This window comes from Lonchura striata, chromosome 6 (assembly GCF_050655825.1).
Source record: "Lonchura striata isolate lonStrDom1 chromosome 6, ASM5065582v1, whole genome shotgun sequence".
Taxonomy (NCBI): domain Eukaryota; kingdom Metazoa; phylum Chordata; class Aves; order Passeriformes; family Estrildidae; genus Lonchura; species Lonchura striata.
The window spans coordinates 41122778-41150754 of NC_140708.1; the positions used below are offsets into that span (position 1 = coordinate 41122778).

At 44.0% G+C, this 27977-nt stretch overlaps 1 long non-coding RNA gene and 1 pseudogene across 9 annotated transcripts; one reads left to right on the forward strand and one right to left on the reverse strand.

Annotated features, from left to right (window-relative positions):
• Window positions 1-4: 4 nt before the first annotated feature.
• Window positions 5-27977, forward strand: LOC144245970 (uncharacterized; annotated as a pseudogene). The gene is made up of 6 exons (XR_014956218.1): window positions 5-1036; window positions 1131-1250; window positions 2821-2895; window positions 3008-8662; window positions 13112-13166; window positions 15205-27977. The product of XR_014956218.1 is annotated as an uncharacterized LOC144245970 (transcript).
• On the reverse strand, window positions 8036-25213 carry LOC144245969 (uncharacterized). Of its 8 annotated transcripts, XR_014956222.1 has the most exons (7): window positions 25075-25213; window positions 22559-24994; window positions 18481-22481; window positions 18359-18399; window positions 18140-18277; window positions 9476-16762; window positions 8036-9220 (listed from the first exon to the last, which is right to left on the reverse strand). It is a non-coding gene; the product is annotated as an uncharacterized LOC144245969 (long non-coding RNA). The 8 variants fall into 8 exon arrangements; XR_014956226.1 differs by having other exon boundaries at window positions 18140-18956; window positions 20248-22481; XR_014956225.1 differs by having other exon boundaries at window positions 18140-18814; window positions 18893-22481.

Genomic DNA, 27977 nt, shown 5'->3' on the forward strand with positions numbered 1-27977 from the left:
CCCCGCCCCCCGCCCGTAAATGGCGGCGGCTCCGCGCCCGCCCCGTGTTCTGTGTGGATGCTCGGACGGACTGCGGTGGGACCGGCGCTCGGAGCTCCGTGCGGGGATCGGATCGGGGCAGCTCCCGGCCTGCGCGGCGTCCGAGGCGCTCAGCTGAGATCGGGATTCGGGTTCTGGTCCCGCCGGTGTCTGCTGGGGGAGCCGGGCGGAGCCGCTCCTTCCTCGGCGGGCAGGGAGGGGGTGCCGGGGCCGGGGGGTCGAGGCGGGATCGGGGCTGGGATCGGGACCGGCAGCGCCGCGGCCGGGAGGAGCCGCTCCGGGACGGGCGCCGCCGCTCCAGCTGCGGCCGGCGCGGGGCTCGGGTCCCGCCGGGGCTCGGGTCCCGTTCTCGCTGTGGCCGCGGGGAGCCGGGGCTGCGTCGGGGCCGGGACCCCATCGGCAGCGCCGCCTCCGGCCCCGCGGGCGGACACGGAGCCGCCCCGCAGCCCCCGCGGGATGCCGAGCCCCCCCGCCCCGGTAGCCCCGTGGCCACCGCGCTCCCCTACGAGCAGCAGCGCCCGCCTCCCCCGCCCCGTGTCCGCATCCCCGGGGGAGCCCCGCCGGACGAGCGGGGCTGCGGCGCCGCGGCCGGGAGCGGCCGCTCCGCCGGGGCCGCTGCTCCCGCTCCGGCTGTGCCCGGTGCGGGGCTGGAGGAGCCGGAGCTCCGAAGGGCAGAGAGCACCTCCTGTCCTTGGCTCTGCGGGGCGGGAGCTGCCGTGCCCTGCCCGTGGCTCGCAGCGTGCCGAGCGCACGTCCCGGCACGGGCACCGGCGCACGGGACAGCGCTGGCACGGACACGGCTGAAGGGCTGCCCGCGGCTCCTCGGCCAGGGGCTGCTCCCCACAGGCACGCAGGGATGCTTCAGCCCGGACAGACGCCACCGACAGCCCACAGGGACCCCAGGGAACGGCTGGCATTACCTGGGAATGGAGGCACGGCCGTTTGCAGAGGGGCTCTGACAGCAATCCCTGTTTCTGACCTCCCACACAGCTGCCAGGTATGTTCCAGCCACCCCAAATCTCCTCCCTCTTTTCCAGCCGGAGGCTATCATTCACCAGCAGCATTTGAGCCAAGGCAATCTTCCTTCACAGGTACTAAATGCCAAGCAAGAGCCTTGGAGATGCCTTGAAATCAGAGGTTGGAGTGCAATTATGTTTGGAGATTTCCAGGGAGCCAGCTGGAGGTGCAGAAGGGATGGAAAACTCTCACAGGTGGGTCCCACTGGAGATGTGCTGCAGGCAGGGATGTGCATCCCTTTCCTGAGGGGAAAGGACATGCAGAGGCCACTGCCGAGGCTCTGAAAGGAGCTGAGCTTCTGCAGGAGAGATGTTCTGCCTCAGCACAGGCCGGGAGCTCATCCAGCCACTGCCTTGTCCTGCTTTAAAACATCAACTGGAGCCTGAGCTCCGGGGAGTGAAATCAGCTGAATTCCAGGGAACTCTGTCAAGTGACCCCAGACACATCCCTGGGGCTGGGGGATGAGGGTTTTAAATAGCAAGTTCTGTGGAATAGAGACCTGTCCTTGTCCTGATCCCACTGAGCTTCCCTGGAACCTCTGCTGGTTCCTGACACAGCTGGTGCTAAAGTGGCAGCTCTGCATGGGAATTTCCAATCTCCACGAGGCACTGTCAGGTTATTCCAGCAGGAATTCAGCAGGGAACCTGGGGCTGTGGGTATAATTCATCTGAACTAGCAAATCTGATACTGAACCCCAAATCCAGGCACCATACAAAGAACAATCTTTGTGCTAAAGCCCCTGGGCTGGGAAATTTCAGCAGCCAAATGTATGGAATGATCTAAATCCCAGCAGGCAGCATCCCCCAGCGGGACAATCCAAGTGCCAGGGTGGGAGCTCTTGTCCTTCCCCTGCTGCTGGTGGGACAAATTCCCTTGGCACAGCTGGTGGGGCAGGAGCTGAGAGCAGGAGGGGCAGGAACAGGGATGGGAGATGAGGCTGCTGGAATGTCACCTGGAGCACCTGAACACGTTCTGTCCCTGCAGGAGCCAAAGCAGATCCCTCCTGGCCGGGCTGGAGGGCAGCTGCTGGATCTGCTCTGGGGGAAAACTCCCTGCCCCTGCCAGGAGCACTGGCTCTGCTCTTCCTCCAGCTTCTGAGCAGTGTCAGGGCCACCGTGAGGGAGTTCAAACCCGAAAAATCCCCACAGCCCATGGAGTGAATGATCCCAGGAGAGAAACGCAGCATTGAAATAAAAATCTTACAGCTCTGTCAAAAAGGCTGTGACAACACTGCCACGGGATTCCCAGGAACCTTCTGGTTTGCTCTCGGAATGCTCTTGGTTCTCTTTTATGTATTTTTAGTCCCTCAGTGGGCAGCTTGTAGGATTTATTCTGGGACTTAGAGGTTGAGCAGGGTTGGCTCAGGATTGACCTTCACCTCTGGTGCCTCTTTGTGCAAACACAACGTGGCCGGGCTGGGTGAACTCGTGACCTCAGCTTTCCCCTCCAAAATGTCCCTCACTAATTTCCCTGGGGTGAGCTGGGATTTTGGCCCAGACTGTCACTCCTCGCCTCCCCGTGCCCGCACAGTGTCCGTTCTGTCCCCACGGTGCCCTGGGGACACCGGGGGGTCCCTTTGCCTTTCTCCTGCCCCTTTCCAGCCCGAGGCTCCTCTGCCCGTGTCCCACACAGCACAGGGGCACCGAAGGGGAAAGGCTCCAGAAAACATTTCTGCAATTCCTCAGCAATTATTTATTTATTTATTTATTTATTTATTTATTTATTTATTTACTTATTTAATCACATTCTTCTCCTCTTCCCCAGGGAGAAGAACATGAACTCACAGCCACTGAGGCCTGACGGGTTCCTGCAGCGAGAGCTCGGTGCGTGTCCGCAGAGGTGAGTGCAGCACCTGAAAGGAAAAAGCACAGGGGAAAATGGGATTTATTTTGCTTCAAAGTTATTGCAAGTTCTTAAAGCCCAACCAACTTTTGCTCTTGCTTTTGGTCAGGTGGAGCAGGAGCAGTAGGCAGAGGTGGTGCCATCGATGTGGACGTGCCCGATGCTTTCTGGGGCAGAAAAAGGAGATTAAGCTCACCTTACATCAAGCAGGTATTTAAAAAGATTTATAGCTCTTCAAACGTAGCACCCTTTAATTACCATAATGTTTCTTCCATGATTTTAACTAATTCTCAGTGTATTATATAAAACTTAAAATAACACCTCCTCCCCATAAAACAGACTCATCAAGCATTAGATAAAAAGTCCTTGTGCCAGTCTCAGGCTTCCACATCTAACAGGAGACCCTCCCCGTAAGCAAACAAAAAAAATCAAAATAACGTACCAAAACTAGTCCTTGCTAACACTAAAAATACAGCTCGACCGTATCCAAAAAACCCCCGATTTTATTTATTCCAAACACCAAATATTCTTAAAATTCTAAATCAATAACTCTTAAAAAAAAACCCCATCAAAACTTACTTCAAATATAGAAAAGCCTAACTGTATAGATAAATATTTGTCCAAGCCCACAAAAAATATAAAACAATCTAATCAATATCCTACATTTAACAAAACCCACTACACAAATTAGTACCATTTAAAATGTAACATAAATAAAAATCTATTACTGAGAAACATATTTCCCAATAAATAAAACCACCCTGTAAAGATATAAGTAATAATCTTAACTCAACAAGCTAAAATGTCTCCAAAACCAAAAGACTTAAAATACCTTCAATATTTATAAATAACAACATTCAATATGTTAAGTGTTAATAAAATCAAACAAAATTAAATGTCAATACATTTAAATAAATACATTAAGTTTCTTTTTATCTATTAAAATTAAGTTTATTATTCCTTACTATCAAAATTCATTCAATCTAAATTTAAATGTTATTTAATATAACCTATCCTAAGTTTTATTAAAAATCACTTCTCTAAACTATACAGTATATGGTTAATATTCTTAAAAAAAATAAAACAACTCAAATTAAAACAACTAAAAGAAAACACTACCAAACACCTATTCAGAAGTAAAAAAAATACAGTGTATTGTATCATCAATTTCATCAAAAATTCTGTTCTTCATTACAATCTCTACTCTTACATAAAATTTCTAATTCCTACTTTTTTTTTCTCTACTTTTACAGCTCTTAAAACAAGTTAACTCTCTAACTAATCTCTACACTAACTCTATAATTTAACCTAAATTTATCTCATAGTTTTAAATATTTTTCAAGACTAAAAAAAATATATTTCATTAAAAACCTCCTCCAAACTGTTAATCTGATCACTTTCCTCAGTTATTATTACAAAATCACTTCAATATAAAACTCAACTACAACATTAATTTCTTTTTCTAAGTTTCACACTAAGTAATCGCTCTCTCATACATTTCCTCCACCTTCACACTCTCAATATCCAAATCCAAACTCACAATCCTGTCCATAACCACTTTCAAATCTTTAAAAAAAAGTTTACTATATTCAAATATATTCTAAAAACACTTCTAAAAAATCCAATTATTAAATAATGTGATTCATCTTTAATCCTAACATTTTTACTCTTAACTACTATTTTTAAAAACATTATATAAAAATATATTAAGTAACATACACCAATTAAAATTTAAACTATAACCTAACCCTATATCTACCTAAATAAAACAATTAACAGGAAACCCAAATATTTTCTATGTCAAAAATAAAATTCAAATAATTTTAACTTAACAATTTAACTTTATCAATATAACAAATAAACTTATTATTTTAAACTTAAAAAATCATTATCCACACATAATTATTTAACTTACTACTAATTTAACATTTATCAATTGTTAAAAACTCTAAAATAATGTACCATCTTTTAATACTTACTAATGATATAATTTCACCTATGTTACTAATTATAGGTATTATCTAAGTAATTCCTAATTATTATCAATTTCTTCTTTACTACATACATTATTTTATTCTTATATTTCTTCATGCTTATAACTGAAAAATTATAACAACTTATACCATTATCTTGCAAGTCTATACAATTTTATAAAACAAAACTTAACAATACTTATTTCTTATATCAAAACATAAAGTTTACTTATATCTCAACAAGTACAAAAACCCAAGTAAATTTCAATAAGGAACATAAAACCAGATCACACAAAAAACACACTCACCACTCCACAAAACACCAATGTAAATACACAGATATATTACACTATGTAAATACAAATGTAGATTATGCAAGAATTGCAACTTACACCTGACGTCTTGTACTGCACCCACCAAAATATATAAACTTTAGGTTTCTTTATAAATATAAAAATCAATATTATAAAAATCTTATTTAATAACTTTCAAAGTATAAAATTCTATCAAATATTATACTTCTACTCTATTTACTTTATTTACTTTTAATTATATCACTTTACCAATTAACCAACCTAAAACAAACATTTAAGTAACTTTCACTAAAGTTTCAAGTTTAAATACTTTGTATTTATCTAGCACTTCTCAAAAAAATCCATTTTTTACCTACTTACTTAATATACCAATAAAAAACATTACAAATAATCCATATAATTAAAAAGCCCTTACATTATTAACTCTTAATATAAAAATAGTTACCAATTTAAAACAAAAACCTCATTTATCCAAGGCGGGAGATGGGCATGCAAGGCAGTGAAGTGCCAGGGAGTGGTAAGAGAACAAGGCAAGTCTAGGGTTGGCTTTGTCAGGAAAGCCAAGGGAATAAAAGCTGGCGGGAAAACACCAGAAAATTGTGAGAAAGGAAGAAAAGGGGTGTTCCTCTGGGAAGGTGACACGGCTGACAGGCAGGCTGAGGCGCCTTCCATCAACACCTGCAGCACGGGCAAGAAACAGGAGGAGCTGGAAGCCGCTGTGCTGCAGGAAAGTTACGGCCTTTTGCATCTCTGGGATGTGGTGGGATGAATCCCATGACTGCAGTGTCACTACTGAGAGCTCCAGCCTGGTCAGAAGATACAGGGGAGGAAGGGGAGATGGAGGGATTGCCCTCTGCACCAAGAAGTGGATTCCACGTGAGGAGCCGTGTTTGAAGAACAGCCACGAGCAAGTCCAAAGCCTGTAGGCAAGAACCCGTGACCAAGGCAGCCAAGGAGCCCTGTGGATAGTATCTACTCCAGGCTGCCTGATGAAGGGGATCCTGCTGACAAAGGCTTCTTTCTAAAGCTACAGGAAGCATTGTGCTCGTTGGCTTTCGTCCTGCTGGAGGGCTTCAACCACTGCGCAGTGCAGATCCTTTCTTGACAGGTGACTGAAACAGAGTTCCAGTGACCTTCTCAGTTAAGGTCTGTCACATGCAAAGAAATGCTGCTTTTAGCATCACTAGAAATTAATGCCAGCTGTAGATATGACAAAACCACAAGTGTCTTGCCCACTGAAAATTTTGAAAGAAAGCAGACTGTCTTCAGCAAGATTTAGGATCAAATGCAAAGAGCCACATATCTCTTACCTGATTAATTTCATAGCCACGATTTCGTGTCTTTTGGCTCTTAACATGGATAGTCTTAAGCTGTACTTTGTCATCATTTGGTCAGCTCATGAGGTTTTTTAGTTTTAAAAAAGGCAGAGAAACTGCAACTATCTATCTTTGAGTAGAGGAGCACATACAAAATGTCAGGGTGAAAGATTACTCATACCAGTGTGAAAAACGCTAATCACTTGGTTTTTAAAAGTTTAAAAGTTTAATAATAATAAAATGGTTATAAAAATAATAATATCACTAGAGTACTAAAGTTTAGAGTTAGGACAATTACAAGACAATAAAAAAAGTAAAGAATTACGGACGTCCGGATGTTCTCGGACATTAAGTTACGAAAAGCATGACTTGTGAATAAAGGAATCACCCTTAAACTAATATACTTGTTGCATATTTATATATCTTTTATGGTTACGAATGCATTCTATTTTAAACAAGAAACTCTGTTTGTTGTATGTTAATTGTTTCCTTTAATCCCCTGGCATCTTTGAGTCTGAGTAAGGCCTGAAGAAATTAACTTCTTCTGATAAAAGCCATAAATTCCTCTGCTTTGGAAGATTTAGGTGTTCTTTGAAGTAAGTATCTCATTCCTAAAAAAAAACTTCCCCACATACATAGTCTCTATTTTAACATTAGGTTAGAACCTAAAACTGTATTTAACACACTACTTAAGTGAATTAACACAGCATAACGTTCTAACATTACACATAGAATATTCATTATAGCCTTTGCGAAAAGCCAATCATAAAATATGCATTTTTCACACCAGCAAGGACAAGGAGGTATTGAAGGAGACTGTTGAAGGAGAGGTAAAGTCTTAAATGCTAAAACTGAAGACAGAGCATCACTAAGTTAAAGATTTGTCTATTTGCTTTTAAACTGATACAAAGCAAGACAAAGTAAATTATTATAACTACTTCAAATCTAGTTGAAAATGTGCTGAGGTGTGCATTAAGACCAAGGTGGAAGTTTACAAGTTACAAATGCTTAAGACAATTCTTGCTAGGGATAGATAGCATTGCATCAGGCAGTTTACTATTCCAACCATTCCTGAAAGATGTGCATCTCAAAAAGATATGGCATATGAATTCTTAAATTAGACCAATAATGACATGCACCCAAAAAAGAAAAACATTCTCTCTTCTCCCTTTCTTTTCTGCTTTCTTGTCATAGTGTGACTAAGGAGAAACTGAAAGAATCCATGAGTGACAGAGCTGATTCCAATCAATCCTCCCCGATGGAGTGATCAAAGGCCAACTGTAGTGGACCAAACAGGGCTTTCCCCTTGGAAGTGTATTCCATCCCGTCGAGATCAGCACAAACACAAGGGATGAAACCGACTTCCCACGGCTGCCATCCAAGCTATGACACTGTAACTCAGTACCACCTGCACATTTTTTTTGCTTGAATCCTTAAAGTAATGATTCTCTCCATCTCCATCCCTTAAAATCCAATTCTGTCAGCTTTTCAGTGTTCAAAAATGAACTAGTTAAGATAGCACTGAGGAAAGAAAGAAGAAAATAAGCATATTTTATTGTGTAAGTAATTAGATTTGAGATGGAATTACTAAAAGGTAAGCATACATGGACCCCCCACACACACAGTTGTCTTTTTGCAGTTGCACTTAAGGATTGTACTTCAAATATGGTTACACAGATATCTTCCCCCCTCCACATTGACTGCCTCTTAATATTAGAACTAATCTGCCACAAAATTACATGAAATAAAACAGTGAGAAATATACTTGAGAATGACTGTTGTTTACGAAATGGGTAATTTATAGTATACAATTACTGATAAGGTAGAACAAGAGTTCAAAAACTGGACTGCATTACAAAGCACTTCTTCAAACATCAATTTTGGATTATTGCTGGAAGGTACTAACTGGTCTGTTATAGACTAATTTACAGACATTCATAAAATAGTGAAAAATGCATGCTTTAGAAACCTGGGACATTTCATGCCTTTGTGCTAGCAGAACATGAAAATGGAAGTGATTGGCATTTTTCAATGTAGGTTAGTAGCATTTAGAGTTTTTATTCTGGTGTACTAACTGATTCTTTGTATTTTTTCTCTTTTTCTTCAGGTGATTTTTCATCTTCAGGTTTAGTCCATGGAGGGCTGTGAAACTTCTGTAAAGGTAAAAATATGGTGTATAGAATACATATATACATAAACAGAAATAAAAAAGTCTGTTAAAATTGGAATTGTCCCTAGAAAAGTGTCCTGATCTCTAAGTGCAAAACCATACAAGTCTGATGCTACATACAGCTTCATATCACTGCATATTATATATATATATATAAACAACCACATAGGTATTTAATATTCAATTATTTTGGAAAACTCTCCTTACTCCTGCTTCCAGGGCTATACACATGACACTGTCAAATTAAGTAATTTGACTACCAGCTTTCCAAATATTTAATAGTTTGCAAATTGTTACCAGCCAGAAATAATTTTGAACAGATCAATTACAATCAGACACAGTCAAAGTCTGAATTAAGTAGTCTTCTCTTTTGAGACAGAACTTGGTGAAGAATGTGTAAGTCTACTTTAAGTAACTGAATCTCATGAGACCTTTTAGTAAAACCCCAAAAATTACTCTGGAAGAGAATACCTGAAAGCTTGTCTCTGTTTCTGCTGCTTCCAAACGAGATGTTGAATCATTACGATTCCCCAGACATGTCTTGGCCACCTGTCAATAGAAATGTCAGAGATAACTACTTCATATTTTTTTCCAAAAATATTCAGTTTAAAAAAAAAAAAAACAACCAAAAAAACCCAACAACAACAGCAAAAAAAAACAACCCAATTTGGGTCTTCTTTTAAGCCTCCTTGATGAAATGGAACTAAGTTTTCATAGCTAAACTTATCCCAGACTCCCATCATCCCTGTAACAGTCTTCAACAATACAGTCTCGTGACAGCGAGTTTAACAACTTCATACTTACCCAGCTTTTTTTCTTCGTGTTTAAATCTCATCACCAATAGTGAAGTTTACTTCTACAGGTGGTCCTAGGGAACAGAAAATTAATTACAAGTGCCTTTTATGGGTGAGGAAATAGTAACAAACAGTAGAAAATCAGCATTACAGTTAGAACTTCTCTATTACTATTCTCTTGGCTATACTCTGGATCTCTTAGGTATAATAATCCCTGAATAGGAATATAAAGTCACTGAATGGAGAAGTCAGGTGACTCTCAAGGCAGAAAATCTTGCTGCATTACTTCCTGTCATTTTATTCAAGAAATAATGTCATATTCTTTGCCAATATGCTTTTTAATATCTGGGAAAGCAGAGTTGCACAGCATAAATAAAATTAATTACAAAGTGGATTTTTGAACTAAGGAGATCTTCAGGTATGAAACCAGAGATTTGCTCAACACTGGAAATTCTACTGTATTTAAATCCAAGTCCCTTCAGGAGTAGGGTTAAGGATGCAATAAGAAAAGGAGCTGAAAGATTAAATACAGTCAAATATTCATAATACTTGGTCATTGCTCTAAAATGAGTTCACATTGGAATTTCTCTACTTGTTTTGCTATTAAAAGTGACACATTTAAATGGAGTGAAAACGACAAGGTTTTTTTAAAGTTTTGAGTCATCAAGACTCTTTCCAGTGTAACAGTGGGAGGGGTTTAGTCATGTTTAAGCTACTGAAGGCAGCCTCTGAGATGATGCAGATGGATTTGATGTGGGGAACTCTTTCTCATATTTTCCCACTCTAGACAGTAGAAATAAAAATTGGATTCATGTAGGGAATAATCGAGGCAGTATTGATTAAAATAAAGTCTATTGATAAAGCACCTACTCCTTTTATGACAAAAAATCAAACATCAAACAAACATGTGGTTGATGTCTTAGATAAAGACTAAAAAGTCAGATGACAGGGTAGCAATTTTTCGTAGTCTTGAAATACTTCAAAACCTTATACGTGTGGTCCTGTCAAAACTTCCATTTAAATTATTTACTCTTAATCTAGATTTAAAAAAATTATTCCAAGCTGAATTATCCTCAGAAAAAATGAAGATTTAGGTGACTTCTAGGTGTGTGGCTTGAGGACAAAAGATACTCTAGGTCCAACAATCAATAGTATTGCAAAATGTGTAATAAAGAGGATAGAAATAATGCTAATTAAATATGATAATTTACATATCCAGAATTTTCTCTGACTGTACCTACTAGAACATGAAATCAGGTGACCTATTTCACCAACATCATTTATAGGAGATAGGAAGCAAAAACTATTAATTGCATTAGTAAAGCTAAAGGTCAACTTCTTAAGACATATGCAAAGGAAAAAGAAAAAAACAACCCCGGTCTGCTTTAGAGAAAATAAAAGTGAACAATAAAACAATGCTGTATGAGTGAGTAGTCTTGCAGTGTCTTCATAGGCCAGACAACAAAGGCTATCTTGATAGGAAAAGAGCAATAAAGATTAAGTCTGTATTATTTCACATTTGTTCACTCAGAGATCTTCTCCTTTTAGTAGCACACCATATGGATCACTGTTGGAGAAAGACAGGGACTTTTTCCTAAGGATGTCTTTATGATGTTAAAGCATAACATATTCATTATTGACTCCTTATCACTGTGAAACATTGTATATCATTACCAAATAAATTACAGCTTGAAAACAACAACAGTTCAATAGCCAGCACTGTAACCAGCTCCTGTGGACGAGGTGCAAACACACACACACAGAGGGCTGGGTTTAACAGAACACAAACTGAATCCCACACACATATGACCTCAGGCATATATATATATAAATACATACATATACATACACCCCCACCTGTGTGTATTTATGTGTTTTTATATGTCTATATCTACATGCATATATAAACACATAAATATGCAAACACGCATAACACATATATCTTTGTGTCCCTCAGCTAAAGATCAGCGGCAGAATATAAACTCAATGAACTAGAATACCTTTCACACCCTTAGGTGACAAAGAAAGCAAAATATTAAACTTCTGTTATTGTTGTTAGTTCCCTCTATGCCAAATAGTGGATTGTTTTGTATGTTTGTCCATCAGATTTCCTCCCATGAGAGGTACAATCATTACCAATGGACAGAATGGGAGCTCAACATGGCAGAAACTATCAAAAAAGCAAAAACTATTTGCTGTGTTGCTTTCCTCAGCTTAGCGTGCAGCCCGATTAACAAATTATCTGTGTGTGAAATTATGGCTATAAAATCTGCATATTGATTGGTCACGTACACAAAATTTGGGAAGTTATGGTATTCAATTGTCCTAGTAAACAGCACTGCAAAGCTGGAGAGCTTCACAGCTGGATGTATAAATGACAAAGGTGGATAAACAAAGGGTGCATCTTTATTACTGTGAGAACCCCGGCCTTGCTCTGGGGTCTCATGTGGTGGTGAAATTCCTCCTCCAACCCGTGCTTCCAAAGAAAAACTCCGCAGGCTTTAGCTGTTCGGTCTCAAGGCAGTTTATCGCTAGTTATCTAACAGATTATGTTCTTGGACTGTGGCTGTTTGATCAGCGGCCTGGGTAGAGGCACACACACCCCCTGACATCCTCTCAATCTGCTGCCTTCTTCGTCTCCCTCTCCGCCCAGGGCTGCTGCTATCTTTTATAAGATATATTACGTATAACATGTTTACAATTATTCCCCAATACCTACTACCTAGTTGCCAAGTGTTTTTCTACTCTAAACCCATCTGTCAGTGCCAACATCACCAAGAACATGGAGGTAAGGAAAAAGAAGGAGGAAGAACAGGATCAGCCCACTTTCCTCCATCTTAGAACTTCTGACCCCCACCTACAAAGTGAAAACCCCCCTGTACAATACTAAAAAAATTTCCCCTCTACTTTGTAACTACTTTTACTATACTATCTAACCTTTTGTGATTGCTTGTTCCACCTCCAAAGTTGGCGATTCATTCCATGGCTCAAACTCAAAATCACAGCTGTTTTTCAGCTGTCTGCCAGGGTCTAGAATGCCTCTGACCAAGGCCTGGAACCTCTAAAAATGTCTGAGAGACATTTTGAGTTCCCACATATTAGAAAAATTTTAACACGCCAGTCAGAACTCAGCATGTCCAGTGGCTATTGAATCATGCAACTTTACCTGCGAACAGCTGAACAATGTAAATATAAGTATTTTCTACTGCATCAACTCAGCAAATCAGAACTGGCTTTATGGTCAAAAAAAACATAACAATTTAAGGTCAAATAATCAATTCACAAGTGAACAGGAAATCAAGTTTAAATAAGTGGTATTATAACAGTTTTTGCAGTTAGAAAAATCATTCTGCTGCTCCTAAAGAGCATCATCCAGATTTAGTTGACCAGACATTGGAGTTTCAGTGTTCCTGTGCATCACTGCTCCTCTTGGCTTCATAGGGCACAAAAAGCAGATAGGGAGGTTGTTTGTAAAGCACGATGGGGGAGAAAGTACTGGGTTAATTCTGAAGAAAAGAAACCAGATACAGGAGAAAAGAATGGTGTGGTTAGATCAACTGACAAACTATTTATCTTAGTTGTCAGGTTAGGTTCACAGTTTACTCAAAGACAGGTTTTATCAGATTTGCTCATGAATTTGTTACAGATCTGTACTGGGAGCTGCTTTAATCACTGTTTAGAAGAAAGATACAGAACAAGAAGTATGTGAAATGTGCATATACCTTCTCAGAAGACACCTCTGCAGTTTTTCATACGCTTTTCCTGCTTTAGATCAGTGTGCTAAGGGGATGATTAAACTCCGATGATGTAACTTTCTTATGACCTTCCTCTTCCTAGTCCTCATTTACAGAATCAAATTTCCTTTAAGGATTTTATTTGCTTGAAATTTCGTTATAAAAATGGTTATTTTTTTTCTCTTATTACACCCTTTGGAAAACAATTGGAGAGTGCAATTTGATCAAAGCTCTGAAACAGATTTAAGAAAATAAAGCAAAATGCTGTAGTTGCTTAGAAATGTATACAATTTTGGCTCCAATACAGAATATCCTTTGTCGTTGAATGATTAATGAACATAGAGTGTTTTTTTACTGCAGGAAATTAAGGCGGTAAATAAAAAGCACTACCACTTCTATTTATCAGAGAAGATTCTGTAAGGACAAAGCAAAAAATCTAATAAGAGAACAAAGAATAATTTTATAAATTCTTTGATGTTGTAGCAATACCAAGCAGGTAGTTAAAAATGAGATGTTATATGCATAAGAATTATCTGACACGAAAAGGCAATTAAGTAAATTATGGTGTAAAAGCCAAAATCCCAAAAGCTTTTGGGAAGACAGAAAAGGGAAGGAATACAGGGGAAAAAGCTCTGCAGAACTCTGGTTCTGCACAGAGGCTTTCAGGAGTCAGACATAAGAAAGCATCTCCGCATAAGGCTAAGAAAAAGTAGTACTGACAAGATGCCTCTAATAAAGTACAAATAATAAAAAGAATGGAAACTTTTACAATACTGAAGGTAATTTGGAGGGGGGTTTTGATGAATTTCAGATGCTGTATCACAGGATATTCTACCTACTTCTGGCTATTGCTGGTCCTATGCCAAATTTCATTACAGATAAATATCAGCAGCGTCTAATTTCCAGATTTGCTACTCTGTATCCCATTTGCCAATAACTTTTCATTTTTTGTATTTCAGTATTTGTTCTAATGTAAACAACACTAATTACTCTGAACAGGCATAAACCCCATAAATACAAAATTGCAGAAAGATCACAAATATAAGATAGAGATGCTTAGCCGTACAGACTTAAAAATACCAGTTGGAACCAGCAACTAACCATTTTGCTTTATTTTTTGCCTCAGTATCTATAAGGTTGCATGTTCTTCTCTAGTTAGTCTTCACTACCTTAATTCTTTCTAAATAGAAATCACATTTTATTTATCAGAGACACAATAAAAGGACCTTTGTGAAGTTCTGAGAAAGGATTATTGAAATAATAGGTTTCTAAGCAATGCAGTTTCTAGTACATCTTCACTAATATTACTTTGAAATGCTGCATTACAACCTTAACCATCCAGCCTTAATCTTCCTTCATTTGAATGCAAGAAGCTGTAAAAACTTCAGAAAAAAATGACAGAGTCAAGTAATGAAAAAAACAATTAAAACTCTTCCTAAGTGTTGCATTTTCTCCAAGTGATACTGTTCACAGGTACAAATGGCAGCTTTGACTTACCAAAGAATTAGGATCCTTTGGGTATAAATTCCTTCCAGTACTTTCAGAACTTAAAGTGGTATTTCTAATGCCACTATATGTAGGCTAATTGTGGAAAGAAGATTTTTATTTCAGTTCTCAAAGCTAATAATTTGAATTCCTTGTGCCTTTCGTCTCTCTTTGTTAATGTGAGATGATGATGATGAAGAAGAAAAGGTTGCTAACCAATGTCATCACCTGCACTATTTTTATGGCCATCTTAGCCTATGTTAAGATGGACAGGGTGTCTGTCTGCTGATGGACTGAACAGTTAAAAATACAAGCTGTTAGAAGGACAAAAAACAACCACCTAAATAAGTAAACCACCATCTCAATAACTAAAACCTTGATTTTATGGAAAGGTGAATCTTTTAGGTGTCTTTGATTGCAATACTTGATGCAGAAATTAAATACTGGTTTGACTTTTGAAATATATTACCAGTTATTTTCTTTTCCTTTCTCTTTTAATGTATTCACTTCTGTATAAAAGACCTGTTTAAAATGTCTGATACAAGTATTTAGCCTAAGAGGAAGAAGAAGAGGAGAGAGGAGGAGAGAGTAAGAGGAAGAAAAAGAGAAGGGAGGAAGAAGAAGAAGAAAGAGGAGAGAGTGAGAAGAAAGAGGAGAGAGTGAGAAGAAAGAGGAGAGAGTGAGAAGAAAGAGGAGAGAGTGAGAAGAAAGAGGAGAGAGTGAGAAAAAAAAAATGAAGAGGAGAGAGTAAGAAGAAAACAGAGCAAGAAAAATAAGAGTCAGAGATAAAAAGAAAAACCAAAAAAGTCAGATTGGAAAGAGAAAGGCAGAGAAAGAGGAAAGAAAGGTGGGGTAAAGAGAAAAAGAGTGAAAGACAAACAGAAAAGGAAGCACTTGAAATGAAAGAGAAAAGCAAATAGAGAGACAAGAAAAAGAAGAAATAGAGCTGAAAACCTACAGGAAAACAAATGGAGAGACTGAACACAAGGTAGGGTTCAAGAGAGAAAGAAATAGAGAGTTAGACAAAAAAGTTAAAGTTGGACAGAAAAGGAAAAAGGGTCAGAGACAAAGATAGCAAGTGTTAGAAAGACAAAGGCTGACAAAGAAAAAAAAAGAAGAAAACATAGTGAAACCTAGATTGAAAGAGACAGACATAGAGACATGGGGAAATACATGTAGAGGAATGGAAGAAAATAGGGTGAGAAGGAAATAGGGTTAGAGAAACATAGAGATGTGTTAGAAATGGAAACAAAGGAAAACACAGGCAGAGACAAAGAGTTACACATGGAAGGATAAAGTGAGTAATATACTAAGGAGGAAAGTAAGAGGCAAAGGGAGAAAAAGGGTGAAAATGATAGGACTCAACCACACCAAAGAAAGACAGGAGATGAATGGTGGGCAGGGCAGAGGGTAAGAGGCATCATTATTAGGGCTGATTAATCTTTATTCCCTTAAACTTCAGCAATACACAGGGAAACAATGCATACAAATGCAAGTACAGAGACAAATACAACAAAGAATACATCATACCTAGGCACACAAGTACAAGTCCAATTTACATACAGCAAAATACATCAAAAGACAGGAACAACTGCAAAGACAGAACAATATAATGTACTACAAGCCAAATACATATTGACACAATATAACCGTGTCTCCATTTCAGAAAAGTCCACAACGCTTTTATTGTTATGACGCACCCGGAACAAAAACGGCGCAAAACGCTCCGCCGACGTGCACGCCCCCTTCGCGTTACGCACAAACTCACATTCACGGCAACTCGCTCCGGAGACTCCCAAAAAATCCTCCTGCCTGATGAAAACCCCCCCTGAAAGGCAAAGGCCATACACACAAGGTTGTATCTGCTCCACACACACACACAGCTGCAGACACAAGCACACACAAACTCTCACAGACAGACACAGACAGTCACACTCTCACACATTCTTCTGCTGACACGCTGGCTGCCACCCTTACGTGAAACGCTGCACTGAAGAATATGCTTAAACGCTTCTTCTGACCGCAGGACCTCCATGTCAAATGGTAGATTCCAGGAAATTCTGTAGGGACCCGGGGACCTACAAGACAAGGGGAGGCGGTCAGTGACTGACTATCTGAGAGCTAGGAGCTATACCAACTCTGGGCCCATCAGTGTTGTACCCCAAAGCCCGTAGAGAACAGATGAACGGCAAAGCTTTATAACTGCTCTACCTGAGCGTGACTACGTGCCTGGGCAAGGCAGCTCCAATCACAATTGCCACAACAGAGGTGCATACAACATAAGCCAACGTAGGTACATACAGTATAAGCACAAACAACATAAGGCAACGTAGGTACATACAGTATAAGCACAAACAACATAAGGCAACGTAGGTACATACAGTATAAGCACAAACAACATAAGGCAACGTAGGTACATACAGTATAAGCGCAAACAACATAAGCCAACGTAGGTACGTACAGTATAAGCACAAACAACATAAGCCAACGTAGGTACATACAGTGTAAGCACAAACAATATAAGCTAACATAGGTAGGCGCAACATACGCACATACAATAGAAGCCGACACAGGTAGGTGCATCATAAGTGCATACAACATAAGCTGACAGAGATACAAGATAAGTGAGGACTTGATATAATTCTCCAGAAGACTAATTTTTGAGCCCTATATCCTTTGAGAAGGCAGATGCTACGGAACTACTGTGGTCAGGTGATGAGGGGCTAATAAGCTCCGTCCGGAAGTCCATGAGAAGGGCTACCAAAACTGAGAATGAAGACGGATGAGAACATCTCGTGTACATCGTCCGGACCCAAAAAGTAAATATGTAAAAATGCCAGAATAATTGATATCCGGGAAGGTACATGAGCAAAATATGGCCAATACGGCACAAAATGATGTTGCTAAAGCATGGAGATGTAACAAAGGCCTATGACACAGACAACGTGACACGGACACAGACAACGTGACACGGACACAAGTGGAAACTGCCTGGCAATTTCACCTTATGGACCCAAGATTCCTAGCCCAAGATGAGCCATGGGCTGATGATGCCAAAGAAAAGAAAGCCCTAGGGCAGTAGCACTTGATGATGACATGCAACTCCTTTCAAGATGTTAGTGCCAAAGCACTTAAGAGAAAGCCTAAGAAGCTCAGTAGGCCTAGAGAAGGAAGAAATGACTACAGGGTGACTGTAGCTATAGCTCCAGACATGAAGGCGGGCTCCTATGGTGAAAAGATCCACGACAATGTCAAGAGTCAAAGAAGGCCGCCGATGCGAACGTCACGAGAACCAGAGAGGGATCGGAACTGCCCTGCCCGGCGAAGACTCTGGGGGGGCTGAGGAGAAACCCTCTCCCTTTGCTCCCGAGGGGCCCGTCCCACTATGGGCCTATTCTCCAAGCTAACATCAAATAGCCTCCTGTGATAGTAAAGGTTTTCCCCCCATCTCCCACCTACTGGCCCCAGCACTTGGCTTTTGCAAGACAACCGGATGGAATCCAATGTCAGTTGGATGTGGACGGCGAGACGTTCTCTGCATCAGCTTCGGTGCTGCTGTTTCCAAACTTCAGCTACGCTCCTCCTCAGGGTACCTAAGACAAAACAGAAAATGCAACTAGTGCCCACGAAAAGAGGAATCCCCGAAACTCTGACACACCACTGCCCCGGCTCACCTGAAGTCTTAATTTGACTCCACAAGCTGCCTGGAGGATACCTGAAAAACAAAAAGGTACACACTTAGCATGCTGCTGCATAAGGGTCACCTGTGAGTCACCGTGCCAAAATGCCAACTCACCCGCTCGCCTCTGTTCCTTCACACAGCTAGGGCAGCGACAGCACCTGCAAAAAAACAAAGCAAAACAACCCACACTGAGATACTGTGAAAACAACATCCCCCTGCCCTGAAAAGCACACCCACCCAGACCTTACGCTTGCACCCACCTGGCCTTGGACATCCAGACATCCGGACCAGAGACATCTTGCAAGACGACTGCCTAAAATAAAACAAAGTAACCAAGAGTGGATGCTTAGAATTGCACCAAAACCTGAAACCTGAGCAAGAACAACTCCTTCTGTCCACTGCTCACCTGGCACACAGGGCCTTGACTGCTGCTATCTGCCTGGACCTCCTAAAAATAAAGGCAAAGAACACTGCTCTAACACGGTCACCCTTTAGGCTTCCCCTGCAAATGCAAACAATGACTGACCTGATCATGGCAGCACCCTCACCCAGGACTGGGGCTCTCTGCCACAGATTTGAACTGTCTGCATCTGAAAGGAAGTTAGGACTAGTGTGAAATGGCTGAGGGAATGAAGCCCCTTGGCAAAGGCTGGGGTTAATATACCCTGATTGGGCCCACCGCTCATTCCCGTGGCACCCAGGAAAAGAGAAGGGGCAAACCCCACCGAGTAGAAAAGCCCTCAGAGCAGCTGCAGCTGTTCGGCTCCTCTGGCTTGAATTCAAGGGGAATAAAGGGCTGGATATAGAAGGAAACTCTTCAGGGAAATGACAGCTCTTTTTTCTACAACTACTTGGAGCGAAAGGGCAAAAAAACTGGTAAGAAATAAAACTTTGTTTTTAGGCAGCATATCTAGATAAGTTGGGTAATTTGCTGTTAACTTACATAATTATTCCTCAGTGACTACTAAGTAGTGCTCAACATGAGACTAAGGGTGGAGAAAAATACTAATTATATGAACAGTCTAAGTCTTCTTCTTAGGGTTACTAATTAGAACTAACTACATTATAAATAAGAAAAATAATAGGCTCCTGGGCAGCATAAAGGTTAAGTATGTGCTAGGCTTGCCTTTCTCTGAGGTACTTAGTCCTAGGGCACAGAAAGAAGTGCCCTGAAAGGTAGTTTTAAATGCTGAAAAATCATTTTAAAAGAGCCTCCTTCAAGTGAATCCCTTAAAATGAGGAAATGGGGAATTTACCTCCACTGAAATGGATACCGTGGCAAATAAATGGCTTCTGCCCTTTCATTTAATCCCTTGAATACTGGGAAAAGAGAGGCTTTCCTCACTTTAAATCTCTCCAGTGATGAAGACAGAGGGATTTTCCCCTCAATCCAAACCCTTAAGAAAGAGAGATAGCTGGGCTTCCCCCTCAATTTAAGCCTTAGGACAACAAAAATGGTTACTCTTAATTCAAACCCATAAACGACACTGTCAAGGTTTTCCCCCTCTATTTAAACTGGAAAAAAATGGAATATGGGGATTCCCTGTCAATTAGCACCCCTAACAGCATAGAAAAGGCAGGGACTCTTTCAAATGAGACCATTAAAATTGCAGGGGAAGTGCGTTTCCTCATTATTTGAACGCAAGAAATGACGGAAAAGGAAGCTTTTTCCCATACTTGAAACCCCTTTTCTCTCCATAACCCCTCTTTTTTCTGGGAGTGCTGTGGAAGGTCTGGGGGTTCTAGGGGAGGACTGACATAATAAAAGGGGAAAGTTGAAAGCTCTCCCGTGGAACCCCACATGCTGCCTGGCCTGCTCAGGTGCTGCCCCTTGGCAAGAGGGCTCTTCCCTTGGCATTTTCTCCAAGGGATGCTCCGTGCCTGGGTGGGTCCGGCTGCTCCCTGGTCCCTGCTGGATGTTCCGACCATAGCTCCTGGCAGGTGTGCCCAGGTAGCTGCACTGAAAGCAGCTGCTCACGCAGGGAGCTGCTACACCTAGGAGTGAGGGATGAGGTGAAGAAAGGTCCTGTGGGGTGTTCCCTCCCCTACACAGCCCCTTGCCAGACCCTTAAACAATGGGGTGCCAGATTTTCATTTCAAAGATAATTAACAGTCTTTCCCCTGGCCAAACAGGAATTGCGCTTCCAAAATTGCAAACAGCAAATGATTTCTCACAGACCACAGCTGCCGACACCAGAAACTCCCGCAGCCCTTGGAGAGCAGCACGCCTTGAGTGAACAGACATCAACACACAGGGAGGGTGAGGTTGGTTTTACAGGGAAAAAGGGCAGAGGTCAGGTCACGAGGTCTGTGGCCCCAAGTGACTTTCAACATCTTTTCGTTCTGAATGGCACAGGATTAATCCTGGAGCAAAACTGCTGCCAGCAAGAGTTCTGCCTGCCCTGGAAGAGACAAGCACCTCCTCGAAACCAACATCAGGAAGTGTAGAGGGTGAGCCGTGTTTCACAGAGAATAGGGCCAGCAACAGAGTCCAAGAGCCAGGGGCCCCGAAAGAAGGGCCACCCCCTGAAAATCTGAATGAAGAAGGAGGTGTTGTGGACCCAAGCTGCCCTCATGTCGATGAGGAGTTGCCTTGAAGATCCCAAGTACAACTTGCAAATTGACATCAGGAACCAGGACTGGTGAGTTTTCTTTCCCATGGAAAAGGGCCAGAGTATGTGCCCAGGTGCCCCTGGCCCTCAGCTGGCCCCTGACTTCACAAAATCCAAATATCAAAGAACGTATCCCAGACCAAAGCTGTCCCCGCCTCAAACTTGTGCTGCCCTGAGAGTCCCAAGGGAGCCCTACAAACTGACATCAGGAACCTGGACTGGCGAGTTTTCTTTCCCAGGTAAAAGGACCGCTGTCTGTGCTCATGGCCCTGTGCCCACCACTGGGCCTCCTGAAATTCCAAATGGGATGCCAGATGCCTCCCACACCAAAGCTGCCCCCGGCTCTTGGCCTGGCTGCCCTTGCCGTGGTCCTGGGTGGCCCCGGGGTCTCAGTATGGAATATCCTGTGGCTCTGGGATGACATCAGCTCCCTTTGTCTCCTTTTCCATGGCAGATCGCTTCCAGGAGTCCCCGAGTCCTCCCAGCTGCCCCAGTTCCCTCCCAGTGTGCTACCCAATGTTCCCGCTTCCCTCCTGATTTTCCCAGTGTCCCTCCCAGTGTTCCCAGTGCAGGTACGGGACACAGTAGAAGTGGTTCTGTAACTGCTTTGAGCCTTTATTGCCACTATGGGAAGGCTCTGAGGGTTCTCGGGGAGGGCAGGAAGGGATGTGGGGGTCCCAGGGGTGCCACTCTGGGGGTTGGAGGTCCCAGATGGATTCCGGAAGGGGGGCATGGAGTGCTTGAGGGGGTCTCTCAATTGTCACACCGGGAGGGGCCCCAGCGGGTCTGGGGAGGCGGCCCAGGGTGTCCTGGGGGCCACTGGGGATTCTCAGGGATCCCTGGGGACTATTCAGGGGGTCCCAGAGAGTTCAAGGTGGATCCCTGGGGGATCGTTTTGGGGGGTCACAGGGGTCAGGGGGATTTCCCAATGAAGATCTGGGGGGAAAGGGGGAGTCCTTCAGGGCCTGGCAGAAGGAGGACAACTAAGCATCACCAAACATGTTACGTCAATCTCCTGATACAATCTAGAGCCCAACTACACCCTGCATTACAAATTTCAAGTCCCCAGGACTTGTGCTATTACAGGCTATGCAGCAGGGCAGAGCAGTTGTGGGACAAATACGTGCAGACACCCGTGACACAGGACAGGGAGAGAGAGCTTTTGAGGAGAAGAAAGGACCGAGAGACCCAAAGAACACAGAGTGCACCAGAGACAAGTGACAGGACACACACCAGAACTGCTCTGCCCTGAGCACCTCAGCACTGTGATCAAAACAGACACTTTCCCTTTAGCTGGCCTAAGGGGACACTTCTTGCACATCCCCACCCCCAAAGCTGATCCTAAAGGCCCTCCCAGCACCCCGCTTTCACCCCCTCTGTGGGCCTTAGCCCTCCACTTATCTCTCTGGCATCTGGGGATGAGAATCCACGTCGCGTGCCAATGGAGGCTGCCTCGCCTGCGGGGAATGTCCTATGGTCACCGGGCTGTGGTCCCGTGCTCAGCTACAATCGAGAACACCAAACATCACTGCATGATCTTAGCTGCACAATGGACAAAACCCAGCAATCCTGCTACTCACCATTCTCCAGAGAATGCTCGGGTCACACACTTTGGCCAGGCTCGGAGGCTGCCACCGTCATCGCAGGGTCTGCCTGGGTTAAGAAGAGACAAAGTGACTCGGCATTGCTGAAACACGAGTGGACCTTGGCTCCCCCTCCCTACCTCGGCGACTCACTGCAACTTCTCAGCCATTGCCAAAGGCAACCCTGATGCAATCTTGAAATACAAAATTTCAAGGCTTCATCACAGAGTCCTGCAATACTTCCAAAGAGCTCACAAGCACAGAAAATCCAGGCCATCAGCTGTTGGTGACAAGGGCTTGGCATACGCTGAGTGGATTCCCTAAAGCACACAAACAACAATGGATGCTTACAATTGCACCAAAACCTGAAACCTGAGCAAGAACAACTGCTTTTGTCCACTGCTCACCTGGCACACTTGGCCTTGACTGCTGCTAACTGCCTGGAGCTCCTAAAAATAAAGGCAAAGAACACTGCTGTAACACGGTCACCCTTTAAGCTGCCCCTGCAAATGCAAACAATGACTGACCTGATCATGGGAAAACCCTCACCCAGGACTGGGGCTCTCTGCCACTGATTGGAGTTGTCAGCACCTGAAAGGAAGTTAGGACTAGTGTCAAAAGGCTGCAGGACAACTTAACAGCACCAAACATATTATGTCAATCTCCCCATATAATCCAGAGCCCAACTACACCCTGCATAACAAATGTCAAGTCCCCAGGACTTGTGCTATTACAGGCTATGCAGCAGGGCAGAGCAGTTGTGGGACAAATACGTGCAGACACCCGTGACACAGGACAGGGAGAGAGAGCTTTTGAGGAGAAGAAAGGACCGAGAGACCCAAAGAACACAGAGTGCACCAGAGACAAGTGACAGGACACACACCAGAACTTCTCTGCCCTGCACACCTCAGCACTTTGATCAAAACAGACACTCTCCCTTTAGGTGGCCTAAGGGGACACTCCTTGGACATCCCCATCTCCAAAACTGACTCAAAAACCCCTCCTGGGGAGTCCCAACCCGGCACCTCTCTTCCATCCCCTCTGTGGGTGGTAGCCCTCCACTTATCTTGCACATATCTGGGAATGCAAATCCCCATCAGGTGCAGAACGAGGCCTCCTGCCTGTCTGGGAAGTTCCAGTTGTCACCAGGCTGTTATCTCTTGCTCTGCCAAGAGAAAGAAAACCAAATGTCAGTGCACTACCTTAACAGCACATGGGCCAGAACCTGACAATTCTGCTACTCACCGTCTCCCAAGAAGTATCGGGCCACACACCTCAGGCACGCTTGGATTCTGACACAGTCATCTCAAGGCACACCTAGGTTAAGGGCAGACAAGGTGACATGGCATTGCTGCAACTTAAGTGTACCCTCGCTCCTCTTCCCTGCCTCACCGCAACTCCTTGGCCATTCCTGTGGGTTACCAGGAGGGGACCTTGAAATGCAAAATTGGAAGGCTCTGTCACAGGGTCCTGTAATGCTTCTGGCAAGACCACACGTGCATGAAACCCAGTCCATCAGCCAGTTGGAGACAGAGGTATGAGTACTCTGAGTGGATTCCCTAAAGCACACAAACAACAGTGGATGCTTATAGTTCCACCAAAAACTAAAAGCTGAGCAAAAACAACTGCTTTGGTCCACTGCTCACCTAGCACAATGGGCCTTGACTGCTGCTATCTGCCTGGACCTTCTAAAAATAAAGGCAAAGAACACTGCTGTAACACGGTCACCATTTAGGCTGCTCCTGCAAGTGCAAACAATGACTGACCTGATCATGGCAACACCCTCACCCAGGACTGGGGCTCTCTGCCACTGATCTGAACTGTCTGCATCTGAAAGGAAGTTAGGACTAGTGTCAAATGGCTGCAGGACAACTTAACAGCACCAAACATGTTATGTCAATCTCCTGATACAATCTAGAGCCCAACTACACCCTGCAAATTACAAATTCCAAGTCCCCAGGACTTGTGCTATTACAGGCTGTGCAGCAGGGCAGAGCAGCTGTGGGAAAAATATGTGCAGACACCCGTGACACAGGACAGGATGTGACAAACCAGGGGACAGGACAGGGAGAGAGAGCTCTTGATGAGAAGAATATCTGCAAGGACCGAGAGACCCAAACAACACAGAGGACACCAGAGACATGTGACAGGACACACATCAGAACTGCTCTGCCCTGCATGCCTCAGCACTAAGGTCAAAACAGACACTTTTCACCTTTAGATGGTCTAAGGAGAAACTTCTTGGACATCCCCAATTCCAAACTGACTGAAAAACCCCTCCTGGGGAGTCCCAACCTGGCACCTCGCTTATCACGACTCTCTGTGGGTCATAACCCTCCACTTATCTTGCACATATCTGGGGATGCAAATCCCTGTTGGGTGCAGAAGAACGCCATCTCCCTGTCTGGTAAGTTCCAGCTGTCACCTCTTGGTCTGCCAAGGGAAAGAAAACTAAACATCAGTGCACCATCTGAACAGCACATCGGCCAAAACCTGGTAAATCTGCTACTCACCATCCTCCTCAGAATGCCCGGGTTCTTGGCCCTCACGCTTTGGGCGTGCTTGGATTCTGACACCGTCATCGCAGGGGACACCTGGGTTAAGGGCAGACAAGGTGACATGGCATTGCTGAAACACCAGTGGAATCTCATTCCTCCCCGACTCACCGCAACACCTTGGCCGTTCCTCAGGGCTACCAGGATGGGACCTTGAAATGCAGGATTGGAAGGCTCCATCACAGGGTCCTGCAATGCTTCCAGCGAGATCCAAAGTGCATGAAACCTGGTCCATCAGCCAGTTAGTAACGGAGGTATGCACACTCCGAGTTGATTCCCTAAAGCACACAATCAAGAATGAATGCTTAGAATTGCACCAAAAATTGAGACCTGAGCAAAACCAACTGTTTCTGTCCACTGCTCACCTGGCACACTTGGCCTTGACTGCTGCTACCTGTCTGGACCTCCTAAAAATAAAGGCAAAGAACACTGCTGTAACACAGTCACCATTTAGGCTGCCCCTGCAAATGCAAACAATGACTGACCTGATCATGGGAAAATCCTCACACAAGACTGGGACTCTCTGCCACTGATTGGAGTTGTCAGCAAGTTGAAAGGAAGTTAGGACTAGTGTCAAATGGCTGCAGGACAAATTAGCATCACAAAACATATTAAGGCAATCTCCTGATACAATCTAGAGCCCAACTACACCCTGCATTACAAATTTCAAGTCCCCAGGACTTGTGCTATTACAGGCTATGTAGAAGACAGAGCAGTTGTGGGACAAATACGTGCAGACACCCGTGACACAGGACAGGGAGAGAGAGCTTTTGAGGAGAAGAAAGGACCGAGAGACCCAAAGAACACAGAGTGCACCAGAGACAAGTGGCGGGACACACACCAGAACTGCCCTGCCCTGAGCACCTCAGCACTTTGATCAAAACAGACACTTTCCCTTTAGGTGGCCTTAGGAGACACTTCTTAGATATCCCCATCTCCAAAACTGACTCAAAAACCCCTCCTGGGGAGTCCCAACCCAGCACCTCTCTTCCATTCCCTCTGTGGGTGTTAGCCCTCCACTTTATCTTGCACATATCTGGGGATGCAAATCCCCATCAGGTGCAGAATGAGGCCTCCTGCCTGTCTGGGAAGTTCCAGTTGTCACCAGGTTGTTATCTCTTGCTCTGCCAAGAGAAAGAAAACCAAATGTCAGTGCACTACCTTAACAGCACATGGGCCAGAACCTGACAATTCTTCTACTCACCATCTCCCAAGAAGTCTTGGGCCACACACCTCAGGCGCGCTTGGATTCTGACACAGTCATCTCAAGGCACACCTAGGTTAAGGGCAGACAAGGTGACATGGCACTGCTGCAACTTAAGTGTACCCTCGCTCCTCTTCCCTGCCTCACCGCAACTCCTTGGCCATTCCTGTGGGTTACCAGGAGGGGACCTTGAAATGCAAAATTGGAAGGCTCTGTCACAGGGTCCTGTAATGCTTCTGGCAAGACCACACGTGCATGAAACCCGGTCCATCAGGCAGGTGGAGACAGAGGTATGAGTACTCTGAGTGGATTCCCTAAAGCACACAAACAACAGTGGATGCTTATAGTTCCACCAAAAACTAAAAGCTGAGCAAAAACAACTGCTTTGGTCCACTGCTCACCTAGCACAATGGGCCTTGACTGCTGCTATCTGCCTGGACCTTCTAAAAATAAAGGCAAAGAACACTGCTGTAACACGGTCACCATTTAGGCTGCTCCTGCAAGTGCAAACAATGACTGACCTGATCATGGCAACACCCTCACCCAGGACTGGGGCTCTCTGCCACTGATTGGAGTTGTCAGCACCTGAAAGGAAGTTAGGACTAGTGTCAAATGGCTGCAGGACAACTTAACAGCACCAAACATGTTATGTCAATCTCCCCATATAATCCAGAGCCCAACTACACCCTACATAACAAATTTCAAGTCCCCAGGACTTGTGCTATTACAGGCTATGCAGCAGGGCAGAACAGCACCAGGAAAAATACGTGCAGACACCCGTGACACAGGACAGGGAGAGAGAGCTTTTGAGGAGAAGAAAGGACCGAGAGACCCAAAGAACACAGAGTGCACCAGAGACAAGTGACAGGACACACACCAGAACTGCTCTGCCCTGAGCACCTCAGCACTGTGATCAAAACAGACACTTTTTGTCTTTAGATGGCCTTAGGAGATGCTTCTTGCACATCCCCACTCCCAAAGCTCATTCAAAAGGCCCTCCCAGCACCCCACTTTCACCCCCACTGTGGGCCTTAGCCCTCCACTTATCTCTCTGGCATCTGGGGATGAGAATCCACGTCGCCTGGCAATGGAGGCTGCCTCGCCTGCGGGGAATGTCCTATGGTCACCGGGCTGTGGTCCCGTGCTCAGCTACAATCGAGAACACCAAACATCACTGCACGATCTCAGCTGCACAGCAGCCACAACCCAGCAATTCTGCTGCTCACCATTAGTCTCCTGAGAACGCCGGGCTCCTTGGGCCGCACGCTTCGCCCACGCCCTCCTGGCAGGGTCTGCCTGGCTGAAGAGCAGGCGAGGTGAGGTGGCGTTCCCAAAACTCGAGTGGACCCTGGTCCCCCTCACTAGTAGTTCCCCCACTTACAGCAACTCCTCGGCCGCTCCTGAGGCTCCCTGGTGCCACCTTCAAGTGACAAAGATCAAGGCTTCGTCGCAGAGCCGCGTGCCGCTCCCCAAATTCCCAGGAGAGTGAAGGAGCGGCTCTGCGGCCGCTTGCAGGGGGGACTCGCTGGTACACGAGTGGACTGCCTAACACACACAAACATGAATGGATACTGAGAGTTGCAGCAGAGACACTACAGCTGCAGGCACACAAATCCATAAATAAATAAACTAATGAAATGCAAAAATTCTACCAAAA